This window comes from Phasianus colchicus, chromosome 15 (assembly GCF_987193195.1).
Source record: "Phasianus colchicus chromosome 15, bPhaCol1.hap1.1, whole genome shotgun sequence".
Lineage (NCBI taxonomy): Eukaryota > Metazoa > Chordata > Aves > Galliformes > Phasianidae > Phasianus > Phasianus colchicus.
This window is the reverse complement of record NC_143450.1, coordinates 14,087,886-14,103,632: the sequence shown is the minus strand read 5'-3', so window position 1 is coordinate 14,103,632 and position 15,747 is coordinate 14,087,886. Positions and strand designations below refer to the sequence as shown.

The following is a 15,747-nucleotide window of genomic DNA, read 5'->3' as shown; positions in this document are numbered from 1 at the left end:
GCAGCACCAGGCCCTTGACTGAGTGCTCAGCTACATAGATCAAGGGGAAATTGTGCTCCACTGAACGCTAATCAGTGCTGATATTTACCAAAGGACTTGTGAGGACATGGAAATATGTCATAATTCAGAAAAAATCTTTTGAGAGGAAGTAGGAGAAACTAAAATGTAACAATGCTGGAAAATATTAGTCTGTGCTGTAAGTAGAGCTCTGTTTACTATCCTTTTCTTAGCCCTGACTTTGAGAAGTATATTTACTTGGTAGAAATGTATTAAAAGAACATTTATTCTACAAGTTCTTGCAATGGTTCCCAGCCACGTAGTTCTGGAAAGACAATTGTGTGGTGTCTTTGTGATCATGTTTTCCTTACCAGAGATGGTAACAATTGGGATGAAGGCACTGCAGAAGATGTGAGGTTTTTCCATGGATGTTACCATGCTAATTTCCAGCTGTTCAGAGTCTAGTTCTGGCTCTTATGAAAAACAAACTATTTCTTTTTGGATGAGAAAAACTTCTCTGAAAATGTAGAATAGAGTTGCTGCAGATTATATAAACCACAAGATAAACAAAAGGCCTAAGACTATCCCAAAACTACAATTTTTGCTAGAAAGCTTTTGAGCAATCATAATCTCTTTGAATATGTTGCTAAACCAAAGACTTGGAAGTCTACCCATGGCAGAATGCTTTAAGTAGTGCACATTGGTTACACTTAGAAATCCATATAATAAGATATTAAAAACATTTTCCAAATTTATTTTAGCTGCAAAGGTGGAATATATCCCCAAAATAAGTAAAAATAGAAAGAATGGGGGGAAGATGGGATATGTTCTGTAACACATGCCTCAGAAAAGCAGAAATAGGAAACTTAACATCATTTCCTTCAACAGAAATGGACTTTTAATGTATTCATTAAACTGACATGGAAGATTCCCATAGAAAGAAACTAAAAAATACTGTTTCAAAGTAATTTCTACACAATGTGCCACATTCTTAAAAAAAAAAAGGAATGCATTTCAAACATGATCTTCAATTTCTTATACCTGAACACAAATGTATAAAGTTAAGTCAGTTCTGACTTCCTGATACTTCCATTAAGTTTTACACAAACAACCATTTCACAGCAGGTCAGAAGATAAGAGATATATTTTGAGCAGTTGTTCACATTCACATTTCTGAGCCGTGCAGAGGACTGACATAACCAAAACATGCAGCTTTCACCAGCTAACTTAGAATTGGTGTTACCACAGTGAGTTACTGATGCCAGGTATCTACTCCACGAGTCCATCACTATCATTAAATGAGTCCAGAAAATCTTACCAGATACCCTGAGTGAAAACATCCCTAACAGTCAGCAAGTATTTACCTAGCAAGCCAGCTCACATTCTTCTAATCATTCAGCAGAGACTAAAGGATGTTTTAGCTTCAATCCTGAACACATTCTAAATTCTAATCTGCTTCAGATAGATCTGTGCGCAATGAAAAAGGAGCTTGTTGCCCTTTTCAGTTTATAATGTCACCAGAAATTAGGTCTATTTAACAGATGTGGAATTCATCATTTCAGCCTTTAACTCGCATTAGAGAGTCACCTTTTTGATAACTGATCCCACTGTGTGTTGTATTCACTGCAAGTACCAAGGGAAGTCACATAAAAACAAATTCTCTTTCACACTGACAAGTTGAAATGCAGTGCTGCCCCATGAATTCTTGCTGTTGTTTCTTGCTATTTACCCCAACATAATGATGAACTGATGAGGATCATTTAAGAACTACGTTCTTCTTTACAGACAAAGGAAGATCTAGACCAAGCAATAATCCAATTTTTGTTTCAGAGGGGAGTCTTAGAATATTCAGTCATTACTCACTGACACAAAGGACAGTTGTTTCCCTAGATTCCTTAAAAGTAAGGCAGACTTGTGCTAAATCTCTTGTAGCTGAGAGTATTCCAGTAACACATAAGGTGACATATTTAGACCAACATGGATTTCCTCATTGAATTCCCTTTCACAGGCATACTGAATTGTTAGAGAAGAATGAAGTAAGTCTGATATATGAAATATTTACATAAAAGCTTTGGCCAAAATAGTATATCCTCAACTTCCAAAAGCAAATTAGTTTTCATTTACTTCACTGTATTTCATTTACATATATACCAGATCTTTGCATAAGAATCCTAACAATTCCCTCAGCTTTGTGAAATAAGCATTAATTCAAAAGAAATAGCATCAACCTGCAACCTCAAACTGAGCAGAAGAACAAACAATTTAGTGAAAGCCAATTCCCAAACACTTGGGAATTGCAGGCACTCACAGATTTCCATACTTGTGAAGTTGTGATTAGTCATGAAAATTAACTAAAATTAAACAATTTCAAGTTTTGCAACAAACCAGGAAGCAATTCCAAAATAGTAATCAACTTTTGCCAGGTAAGTGAGAATACTACATGCTGATATTTCATCTTTCACTTTCTTACTCTTTTCCTTTTCTGATAGGTGAACAAACAAAACACCAGGCTCAATCCTACTCTCATTTGCATTCATTTTAATGCACTGTATCAACTACCTTCAGTGCAGTCACAAATGCATGAAGCTCATAATATTTTTTTGTTCTTTGATTATTTTTTTTTTTAATGAATTGGAAATAAAGGAGAGGGAGGTAGCTCTCCAAGTAGGGGAAGCTGGACAGACCAATCAGTGGGCTGATCTCTAGATAACATGAAGCTATGTGGGACCACCGAAGTTAATGGTGGGACCACCAGTTGGAATAAATTCATGTACTGCTATCAAAAACAGTGTTACTCCTACTACACGAACCTACATAATTGTTCCCACATTATATACAAAATAAGAAGAAAAATTGGATATATTTCTAGGAAACTGCTAGCAGTGAGCCCAAGAGCTCTATTTTTTAAACAGACTCTAAAACTGCTGTAGCTGTTTGAAATGCAGCAAGGAGTTGATTTTGACACTGTCTTTTTCCCAGACTCCAGTATCACTGACTTGATGAGGTTTCTGCCTAGATCTGTCTCCAAAGTCAGTGTCTGCATAACATGAAGATACTAGAGGCACTCATATCACATTCGTATCAGCTCTGGACTAAGCCAGCAGGTCAGTCTCTACAGGACATGTGTAGTTATTTAAGAGGGAGAGAAAGCAAGATTCTGAGGGTAGTTCAGACCTGGACTGTGGTGCTAACTCACCTTTAACCCTCTGCAGAAAGAGATGGCTCTCTTGCCCTGCTCCCTCTCCCTTTGTAACTGTAAGATTGTTGAAGTGTATGAAAGCCACCCCAAAGCTTCAGGGTGCATGCCTCCATACCCCTTCTAGTTGTCCAGTCTTCCTGAAAGCAGTGATTCAAGGGTAGTAATGGAGACCTTAACTTGCATGACTGAATTAAACATTAGAGAGTTCATAACAATTTTTCATAGTTCAGTAATTTCATATGGACAGGAAATTGTATGATACAGCTGTACTCATGAAAGAACACAACATGGGACCTCCTCAGACTCCCACATTGCTTCACCCAGGTCCTCTCAGCCCGATAAAAACCAAATCTTCTCACTGCCCATCTACCACATCACTACTGCCAAAATGGCAAAGGGAAAAAGCTGCTTTTAGCAGCAAAACTGCCCCTTTTTCTCATTCCAACTGGGCCTTTCTGTACTTGCTGCCATGACTGTTGTCTGATTTTTTTGTGCCTAGTATAGAAAGAAATAAATTTATAGTCCTGTAAGATATACTTTTCCTCAAGGGTTTTCATTTTCTGATTCACAGAAGTATTTTCAGGCTCCCAAAAATTGCTACAGTGATTGGGACCCCTGGCAAAAATCCACTATTTCCTTGAGAATTTATCTTTTATATCTTTGCTCTTCACTTTTTTTGGAAAAAAAGTATGATTGTGTTCAGTTTACCAATTAGAAAAAAGCATGTCACTTTTTCTCTCCAACAGGATAAGAGTGAAAACATCTCTTCTCATAAAAATCAAGCTCTATTTGAATCTCTTTTCCAGAATAGCAGTGAGGTTTGTATATACACATTACTGTAATAATGTCAAAGTTCAATCATACGCAGAGTTTATTAGATTTTCTTTTATTCGTTCCCTTGAATTATTCATTGACTATCTATAATTTCCCAAAGAATAATTTCATAAAGTGCTGCAGCAATAAAACTCTCCATATATAGCACACCAATGTGGATGGTATTTATGATGTACTCAAAGAAAGATCAGCTTGTTACATTAATCATGTAAAAGTATTGAAAAATTATATTTAATCATTTCTATTTGAAAATAAAACCTGCTCAGAGCTTTAAAGCTTGCGTGAAACCTAGAATTAAATTTCATACAACATTTCCTGCAACAATATACATAATTATTCAATACTACCAGCTTTGTCTGGTGTACAGTAATCTCTCATCTCATTTTTCTCTGAATTACATGTTGCATTTAATCTCTTTGATTTGGTACTTTTTGCTTAGTACATTCCAGATTTAAGAAAGAGGGACAGGAAGATATATAAAGCCCTACTTTTCAGTCAAGACAAGCTGAATAGCAAGATGTGTCCTTCCTGATCCCTATTTCTGATTCTGGAGACCATCAGAACCCTATGGAACACCAACACAGTTTAAAGTATCTTTTGTTCTTATCTTAGCCTCTGCAATGAGAAAGCATGCACTCTGAACACTGATGCTGGCAAACTGGAGTGCAAATACAGTGTGTTCTGTCAAGAGTTCCACTGACCTCCTTCAGGGCCATCTGCAATGCTTCCTGTCCATTAAGTGACTGGATGAAGGGAACAAAGATATGGCTTACTGCAATTTGCCACTAAAAGGCTATTGACATAAAATGTAAGCAGCAGTAGAAAGATTGGTAAGCTCTTTTGACACCCAGTCAGAGAATGAATGTTTCCCTACATTCAACTTTGGAGAGCACCAAATCACACTGCATTTCAATTTGATCTTTCCAACAACTAAACTTCCCAGGCTTCACTATCCTCTGTCTGTACAAAGTCAAGGCAAACTCAAGTCTGAAGACACAACTCAATCTTCAATCAGCCAAAATGCAGAAGCTGTGCAGAGTACTTCTGGAGGACTCACATACACTGTGAGCCAAATCATGCTGACATCTTTCAGGTGTTTGAAAAGCTAAATACTGTGTACCAATGTATACAGCATTTCATTAACATGAGATGCAAAATGAGTGACCATGATTGTTGATAAATCAGAATATAGTGCCATAAGGCCTTACCTGTGCCAGGGCTGTAGGATCATTCCATACAGTCAGTTCTTGAAAAGCTGGAACCTGCAAATTAATAAATATGTAATTAAAAATAAATCTATGAAAAGATAACACCTTTATGAACTCTAACAAGTATATGTGTTTATAGAATATGTAAACCTACAGATACATAAATGAAAGCTTTTTTCATTTCCTTAGGGTTCCTATGAAGTATTCAGAGAATAAATAGTTGATATAATACCACCACGCTCATCATTTAGCTTTGAAATTAATAACTTATTGGAAGCATCTCAGCCTACTGTATATGATCCACTCTGTAGTGTTTCAGATGATTTTGATTCTCTTCATGCAGAAACCTTTTAGCTAATCATTTTCATCCCTATGTGTCAATAAATCTTCCATCTCTAGGGCAATGACTTTTACTCAGCAAATGTTAAGCAGAAATAAAACTGCCCAGAACACTCTAAGCATGAGAATTTCAATAAGAATTTAGCAATATATTGATCTACTTCTCCCCCTTCTGACTTTTCATTACTATGCCACTTTCACCTCCTGAATCAATAAGATAAAAAGCAAAAATACATGTGACTTATAAGCTTTAGCTAGTCCAACTCAAGTGATTTTTGAATGGCTTCTTCACCAACAGCAAGCTCAAAAAAACCTTCCATAATACTGAAGGCACCAGAAAATGGACAATGCATTCTTGAATGGAACAGTGAGTGACCGTATAAATAGAGACAGAATAAAAAGAAGAAATTAGAAAAATGAAAAAATGAACTAAATGTCACAAAAAGCCAGGTTTCTATGATTTTCTACGTGTAACATTTTAATGCCCTGCATTTCCTCTTCCTCAGAGGAAATAGTTCTGTGGCATTAACTTTCTCTGAACCATCTCTGTTGCATTCTCCCATTTTCTTCCTGCAGTAGAACAGGGATCACTGATGACATACTGACACCATATTATAGAAATTAATCTATTTCAGGCCTACCAAGTATCAATAATGAAGACAGCATTACCACAGATGTGTTCAGAAAGCATAGCTGCGATTCTAGCAATATTATGACTGACAGCAAGAAGAGTACTTGAAAACAAAAATATCTTAGTGTTTACCAAAGTCAGTAGGGAATCATTTATTCTCTTACAGAAGTATTGGCATCTCATGAAAGGTTTATTTTCATATCATTCTTTACAAGTTCTATCCACATAAATAGTTATTTGCAACTGCCTGCAATTAAGGAATGCATGGCTACTGACTGGAGCAAGACCTTCTCCATCTAATTCAAGGAAACCAGCAATACAGATACGCATCTTTTGATAATCACTCTCAGTTACACTTCTGATTTACGTAGTTCAAAGTGGCTTTGAAAATTTGTTAAGGAATTACTGTAATACTTCATTTTTTGCAACCACTCTAATATCACATATTGCACTGGCACTGTCATATTTCTAACTCCTCTGTGAGTTCGATCTGTTCAGCCAGTGGCTGAACAGTTTTTTTAACCTGTTAAGCCAGGTTAAAAAAACAAACACCACAGAATAGTGAAAGCCATCAGTAAGAAAAGGCAAAAGCATCAAATTCCATGCAGTGTTAAGAGCCACACTTTCTGCTGGAGGACAACTGAAAAGCTGGTGCAGTTGGTTGGTGGCACTGAATATCACATACAGGACATTAAGAGACTTTCAGGCTGAATTTCAGAAGACCGTTTATTTGGCTGATGATGAGTTAGAAAACACATCAGAATTCCTTGAGTTGCTCATCCTCCCTGTGCCTCTTAGTCACCTGCTCCTGCTGTATCTACCAATGGCTGCATTTTTTAACATAAGCCACTGTAACAGAGCAAGGTTGGAGAGTTACTATGCGTTCTGTGAACATATGAACTCTTCCTCTGGGCTCTTCTCAGAGTTGGACTATCAGCTCCTTGTCTAGCAAGTTTTAGCTTTCCAATCTATTTATGTATCCCTTTCTCTTTTTCGCTGTTATCTCATACATGCTCCTCTCTTTACACCAATAACACTCCAATATCAATTTATTATGAAAGTTTTCAGCTTTTTTCATGTATGGAAGTATTCCACACCAGGGGTGTAGACTCCAATAGGATAAGTTCCAACATAGCTCAAAGAGGTTTTTGCTTTGGTTGGCCCTTAGAATAGCCTACAGAAAACAGAGTCCACACACTGCCAAGTGAAAGTATGGACCTACATTACTGACACAGAGATGCAAAAACCACAAGTGTTTCTCATACAGTCTCACTTTCTGATCAAGAATTAATTCACTCCTCTTGCTATCCTCCCTGCTTGTCTCTTTCCCTGCCAGAAGAGCTGGCTGAGGTCTCCAAACACAGAGACTGATTTCTTATCTTCTTTCAGAATCTCGTGGAATTAGTTAACCAGAAAACAACAAATAAAGCTCTCTGTAAGCCATTAGTAGTTATATTAGACTTCTCTAGAGGCCATTGGATTATTCAGTGTTTGCTTGGATATGACTGCAATGTAAGCCCTCAGTACTTATTTCTACACACTCCTCCATCTTTCTTCAAACCTTAAAAGCTGCAACAGACATCCAAGTTAGAGAACGGCTACACAGGACAGTATATCACAGACACTGCTGGGAGCAGTTTTCAGACAGATTTACAGATAAACAACTGAGCTCAGACTGAAGTTCATAACCTATAAATCCATCTGAGCTATAACAGGAATAGCATGACTGACCATTCTCTGTCACAAAAAAAAAAAAAAAAAAGGGAGATCTATTTTCTTTCCATTTCAGATCAGACCTACCTGAGCAGGCCGGCCATGATCCAAGATTTACACTCCTATGGTTAATACAAACTTCAATGTGACAAATCAAAACAAAAAACCACAAAAAACAGTACAAAGATAAACTGATTTCTTCCACTCCAAGAATCATTTTCAGAACCCAAGAGATGTTAATCCTGTTTGTCCCAGCACAACCTGACACAGAACATGTACCAAAAGGGCCACTGTGTAAAGATTCACAGAGGTCCCCCAGGGCATTCTTCCAGCAGCACTGCATGCAAACCTGTACACTGCATCATTAATTTTGCTAGTTATCTGCTTAGGAAAGACCAGCAATGCTCTTTATTTATTCAAGATAGAAATGAGAAGATGAGCTTAGAGTTGCTTTGATTGTGTTTAAATAAAAACTCGAGTGTATTTTCCAGCTTCTGTGATACGGAATTTCAGCTGTGGTTTTTGTTAATACTGAAAATGTCCAATTAAATAAACAGATTTTGGTACTCCAATTTTTTTTTGTTTGTTTTTTGTAACAAAGGTGATCCGATGCTAATAAATACAACAAGTGATAACATTTAACATGTCTGTCTCAAATAGAAGCTAAACTCTTCTCAGTTCTGGGTGACTTGAATATTTTTCAAGGTCACACTGTAAATTCAGAAACTTCACCACAATAAAAACACAAATAATCTAAAGTTTGATGCAGAGTCATTCACAGATCACACCCATAATATCTAACAAATGGGACTCATTTAAGTGGCCATGACAGTAGATTTCTTAGAAATGTAAATTTAAGTACAGTTTTAGCAAGAGAGATGCATTTTATTGGCATAAGCTACAAAGTCAAGTTGTTCCCTGTGTGTGTCCTGTCTACAATTAGGAAAAGGAATGCTCTAATTAGAAATAACCCTGACAAGGACAAGTGTCAAAGTAAAGCAGGAAGAAAAAGGTTTGCTCCCCCAGTAGCCAAATGAGTTCATTAACAATGACATAGACTGTGCTCTTATCTCAAGCAAGAGATAAAACATTAATCTGTTTTGCAACTCTCTGTTTATCATATAGTTAAAAGTGATGCTCTGATATTCTCTAAGCACAGTGGGGCTGCACAAAGCCTGCTGGTGGTTAAACCAGGATGCTCTTCCAGAGCCCAGAATACACTTCACACTGACTGAGCTGCAGTGAAGTAACAAGCTTTGGTTCATGCAACATTGTGGCCTAATCTCATGCTCTCATAGTGGAAAATTGAGCATCTGTTTGAGGTTCTATTCCCCCCGCACTTATTTGGTAATAAGGCTCAGCAGGCAAACACCTAGAGCCAAACAGAGAAGGACAATTGTGTTCTTAGTACATAGAAGCTTCTGAGCTTTATGTGGTCTCCTTGCTAATTATGATTCAATGTATCAGTTAGCTGTGATCTTTGGTGTCTTCTGCACCTGAATAATATTTTCTGACATTTAAGTCAAGCTAAATGAGAGTGTGTTAGTGACAGTAATGAACTCTATGCTCAGAACTACATTAAAAGCAGGTTTCCCAGGTTGGATTTCATAAATTTCATTTTAAACATGGACCTAGCAGCAGAGCTGGATCTTTTTAAGATAATACCACACCTGGTAACAGCATTTCAAGATTAGGTTAAAAATCAAACACATCAGGGTAAAGAAAACAGTAAATACATGTAAAAACCTGGATGCTACATGCTATTTCAGAACACAGTGCTTCTGTGAGAAGTACAAAAGTTTTTGCAAAGACAAGTTTTGGAAATTTTGAGTTCCTATTTCCTAATGTTTCTTACTATCATCACCATGAGGAAAAAATGGGGTTCATTCTTTTATCCTCTACATAAGAAGCAACACCAGAAATCAAGCAAGTCACTGCTCTATTTCAGATCTAAAAATGAATTTAAATGGAGGCTGGTGATTTAGGAAGCTATACAAAGTATCACAGTGAAAGGAGAAGAGATGTTTGAGAAACCATCTTTAAAGATAGTTAACTTGCCAGCTGGATTCCATGGTCCCATTACAGTTTGTGTGCATACTAACCAGGGACTTGTTTCAAAGGGAAATGGTCCAATTGTAAAATTGTGGCCATGTGTACATTGGGAATTACACTGTTTTTTGTTTGCTTGGATTTTATAATATATAGGCACAATGGTGAGAAACATAATAACTCAATCAAAAAAAAAAAAAAAAAAAAATTAGAACTTCTCTCTACTATTGTACAGTCCTCTACTACAGTTCTCTGTTGCTCTATGACTGCTGACACAAACCCAGACTATGTTCAACCCCCCATCACAGCCAGTCTTTTCAGGACAGACTTCTGCTGTCCTTTTCCTTGTTCTTTCTTACCCTGGGATTGACCACATCTACATCATTTCACAGACTCCCATAGATTTTGCAGCTCAGCCTGTATGAATAACAAATACTTTGGATCCTTGTTATAAGCCTGCAGTAAATAATTTTCCTTTGTTAACAAAAATTCATAGCAAAACATTTTCGGTATGACCAGGTTCAGATAACCTTAGCTGGAAGCACCCCAATTTATTAGCAGCATTTTACTATACACATTTTTACAGCAGTAGCATTAAGTACATACACACTTGCCCAAACCACATTAGCCCAGATTGTGCCAGCCATGATATATCCGTTCAGTGATAAAGTCCCCACTCCAAAGAGCCTCCAGCCAAAGCAGAAGAGTGACAGTAGATAATGACTACTTTGCAGGAAGAGAACAAAGCTGCAATTCATAATCATATACAATTGGAATTAGGATACAAGTAAGCTATCAGAGCTATGGAAATAGACAAGGATCTCTGAAGTCCCCCTCCAGCCTCAGCCACAAGGCTCCTTGTGAGGAGCACTACGGCTTTCTACTGTACTGAAGCATTTTTAAATCATGTTCTATGTTGATTACACATAAACATCACATTTTCCCCAAAATTAAAACTAATATTCTTCTGACAACATAATACTTAGTGACTTCTCAATTCAAAACTAAACTGCAGCAACCCAGGGCTGCCTTGATATCCCGTTACTCGTCTTCTCCACCAGCAATCTAGATTTTCTCCTTCATCTGAAACTGTTGGTGGATTTTTCAGAAACAAAACAAAAAGTTACTGTTCAGGCTGAGATTCACTCATCCTGAGAATGGACACCTGATGGACCAGTAATAACATCTTTGGAACATTTGGAGATTTCTCAGGAGTTCCAAGACTACGGCAGTGCTAATGTGCCAATATGGTACTGTAAAGGAAAAAGATTTTTATTCCCTCACTGTTTACAGATTGACTATGCCAACCCTGAAACCATTCAAAAAGTAAAGGAGAGCCTCAGTATTATGTGAAATGCAGCACCTTGAGTGGCTGTACACCCTAAACTGCTATAAGATATTGACTCAAGGGAGAGCAATAGCAACGTATCCTGGCAGCACTGGAGTCTGGAGCTTATAAAATCCACCAAAATCACAGCCCGGAACCATAACTGGCAGAGAATAACAGAATTTTTGTTACTCTTATTACACTTTTCCAATAAACATAAACCAAACAAGTTTATTTTTAAAAGTGAAACTTCAACTTCATCATTTATTACTATTTTAAGGCCTAGCATCTCTCTTCTTCACTTCAGTCAATAGGGCCACATTCAGATGAGAATTTGTGGGTTTGTTTTGGTTTTTAAAAGGGGGAAATTATTCACATGCTGGACTAGAAAGGTTTGCAGCATTCAGTACAATATATAAAACCTTCTGAAATTAACAGAACAAAGTGGAAAAGAAAAGAAGACAAGACACTATATCTTAACAGTGGGATGCCAATTACTGCTGCCTGTTAACAAAACATCTGGAGGTGTCTGTCTCCCCACTTGCACAACACAGCAACCCAGTTACAGGTCTCTTTCCCTTTCACACAGCTCAGAATTTCAAACAGGTCTCACCTAGAAAGATGAGCATCTCTATTTCACTTAATTAAAGGCATCAGTACACTTTTTTTTTACTGTTATCTTAATTATCAGCAATTAGAGTTCCTTCACCATTTGACAAATTCTGCAACTTTCATCTCTGCATGTTTTAAACTACACCTAGGAGAAGGAGATCTTCCTTATAAAAAGGAACACCCATATGAGGTGGTTTGAAGAGATGTTTATTACATGAGGTGTGGCATCAACAGAAACTTGCTGTGGTATGCATTTCTATTTCATGCCACCTGTAGCACACTAAAAGTATTCTGCATTATTAAACCCTTAGATTTTTTTTTTCCCTAGCTGAAAAACTTACAGCATTTCCCTGCTTGCTCTGTCAGAATCCCAGAAAGTTGCATATGCTCATACAGCAGCATCACCAGCATTCAACATTAAAACTGTGAGACAAAATTTGTACAGAGGCTCTAAGTAGAGTAAATTCTAAAGAATCAATCACTGGTTTAAGCTGGGACTTAGCATTTCTGTTACAGCATGCAAAGTTCAGCTTATAAACAGATCATATTTTCCTTTTATTCTCTTCTACTAAGAGGCTACTTCAGATGCAGTTCCTAATCACAAAATCCCTACTATGTTGGCTACTAGAAGCTTTTAGGATTTATTAAGACAATGACTCTACTTTCTAATTATGGTTCTTCTTTCTCCCTACACATTTATAGCTGCTATGATGCCAGGAGCTTCTGTGATTGCCAAAAAGATGGGAGGAAGGATGTTTAAGGTAAAGCACTCCGTTAGTAAGTCTGTCATCTGCTTTGCTAATCTGCCATGTGGAGTCTCCACAGAAAGCTCAGGTCAGGCAGAAAACTGGGGGTTGAACAGGACATGCATATCGTGAGTAACTCTTCCAACACACCATCTGGAAAAATGCTTCAGTACATTAAATCAGTAGGGAAACGATTTACTTCTGTTTTATTCGATTTCTGCCAACTCAGGGCACTGAAGTGGTTCAGCAATCCAATGACCAAGGGGCTTGGGGAAAGGGTTTGGGCAGAGGCAAAAGACAGCAGCACCACAGCCAGCAGCTGGATTGCCTTTGGCTGCTAGAAAGCTACAGTTATAAATTCCTTCCATTTTTTTACCTTTGATTGGCTTATCAAGAGGTCAGACAGGGAACAGCGCTGTTGTAAGGAACAAGAAGTAACTGAAGTTTCCCTCTTGATCTTGAAGGGAAGGGCCTTAGTGAAATTATCCTTACTTGTCATGTGAGGAGAAACAGCGAAGGTAACAGAGTTACATAGCTTTGTTACCCAAAAGTTTCTGTTGCTCTTCGATTCTTTCAATAAACAAGGTGCTTTTGCACATCCATTCAGCATTTCATTTTTTCCTCCCTCTCCAGAAAAAATCCCTACTGAACCAAAGGGATTGGGAATTATCCCTAATTGTGGCAAACAAGCTGCTAGCTGAAACTCCGCAAGGATAAAAGAAAGGAAGAGATAGATAGAAAAGACTGTTTTTGTTGGTTTTTTAAATAAAAATCTAGCGAAAGATGCATTGACTTCCCTTTTGTTTTAGGCTCTCCAGTATCTTACCAATTAACATGCAGTGACATTCACAAAACAAGCATAAAACTGAGAAAATCCAAGTCAAAGTAAAGGCAGGGAATCACACTTCTCAATGCCTCCTGCAATCTCTTTCAATAGTTTACTGCATCTAAGATGTGACTTAGTTATAAGATCTTTACTATTTGTGAAGAAGACTTAACCACAAGCAGCCTGTGCCACATCCTACCCTTGAGTGACCAGGAGCAGCATCACCAAGATTGTAAGATTGAAGTATCTAAATGATCTTTGGTATATTATGTGAAAAAGTGTATTTTATTATTCCTACGGAAGAATAAACATCACTTAAATGTATTTCAGGTAACTTAAAATCCTTTGTCTAAATTTTCTTCCTATTCTTACTGAAGCAGCAAAGCAGTCTGTTATCTGATGTGCACAGTACCTTGCAAAAATGGAACCTCTTCTACAACACCCCCATTTTTATCATTCTACTATTTTGTAATATTAAATGTTTCTATACATTCATACTGCTTCCAGTGAACTTGCAAAGCTACACAACTTTTCATGTAATGACTCTGGCCTGGAACATTGCCTCCCAACCCCTGCAGACCCCTGCAAACCTCCATGAAAGACCAGAAGGCACAGCTGTAGGTGACTTGGAACACTTCTGGGGATGGAGCACCCGCAGCTTGTTTGGCAGGCTGCTCCAGTGCCTCACCGCCCTCTGGAAAAATTTCCTCTTAACATTTGATCTAAATCTCCCCTTTTTCAGTTGAAAACTGTTCCACTTGCCCTATCACTATCAAACCCTGTGCATACAGTAGATTGAGCCCAGCACAAAAATTCCAGTATTTATATGCCCTGCTGGGAAGGTGACACCTTGAGAGCTGTTTGCTGTTTCCCAGGTAGCCTCACAACACGATATTTGCTCGCGGTGCGTCCTTGCTGTGTGTCAGATGCTGCTCCATGAATACAGGCAGTGCCACAGTGTCACCTAGTGGGAAGCTCTTCGTGCTGCCCGTTCTCACGGTGCCAACAAATAATGTGTTAAATAAAAAAAAGCTAAATTGGTGTGTACTTCTTAACTATATTCTGACATTCCAGATTGCAGTCCACTGTATTCCTGCTATGGGTCTTTTATTTCCTTTACTTCGCTAAAAAAACAAGTGATAGTTTAGAGTAGAACAAGAGCAGGACTAGTGGTCTGTAAAGAAAGTGGTGAAATATCAGCAAACGCAGAAGTGGAAAATAAAAATGAACCCACTTTCAGAGCTAAAATTGCACACTTAGTCATGCATAGTGCCTGTCTTTCATCCAAGACCAATATAATGAACAACTTTATTATTTTTTTTAACTGTGCTTAAAGCTCTATTCTCTGTAAACTACATCCTCTGTGGCTATTTCTCTACTATGTACATTGATTATTATTTTTTAATAGCAATATGCAGAAAGATGATCTTTCATTTACTGTTTTTACACAGAGGTTAATTGTAAGGCAGTACAGGGAAGTATGATGCATGATTACATTACTGGATCAACACGATGGTAGGTGGACAGTGGTCTTTGTTTGCCTTTACTTTCAGTCACAAAAATTCCACATCCTATTCTTCAGCTGTATTGAATAATGAAATTATTTTGAACCTCACAATTCTGTTTTGCCCCTCTGGCCAATACTGTCCTCAGACTCAGTATTGAATAGACAGTAAAGATTGCAAATCAGCATTACGTCTTACTCAAGTCACGCAGAAGTGTACTTCTGTAAGCAGCAGCAAGGTAAGAACCCGTGAAGCTATTGGATACAGTGGTCACATAAATCCACTGTTAAGTACCACTGGAGTCCACGAGGTGGACTCTGCACCCTTCCAGCAAAAGCAGCTTACTGCCCACACTTAGCTCACGTGAGTCATGGATGAATAAGAGGCTCTGAATTCTCGACAAAAATACACCAGATTCTTTGTGCTTTGTAGAACGGGAGCTGTCAAACTTGCAGTATCTGAGAAGCCAAGAGGACAGAATCAATCTTAAACTAGCTCAAAGTGGGAGGATAAATAAGATGCAGACATAAAGATCTGTTTTGATGCGATGATCTCCAACTTTCCTATCCCCTCTCCCCTTCTCTTTTTTCTTAGGGGGAAAGAAAACAAAGAAACTTGTGTAGCAGGAAAGCTAACATGCAACATCATATGACTAAGTGATTTACCTGCCTCGCAACAAAATGAGTGATACAACTTGACCTCCTGGAAGGAAAAAACTGGATGATAAACCATCAATATCTGGGACACCCCACCCACTAAGG

The 15,747-nt window shown here is 37.9% G+C and overlaps 1 protein-coding gene across 1 annotated transcript in view; it reads right to left on the bottom strand.

The window, feature by feature from the left end:
- Positions 1 to 15,747, bottom strand: part of ADAMTS2 (ADAM metallopeptidase with thrombospondin type 1 motif 2) — a 224,652-nt gene that overhangs the window by 205,815 nt on the left and 3,090 nt on the right. The window contains exon 2 of the mRNA XM_031598314.2: positions 5,239 to 5,292. The gene's annotated coding sequence lies outside the window, so the exon portion shown is untranslated. The remainder of the gene's footprint in view (positions 1 to 5,238; positions 5,293 to 15,747) is intronic.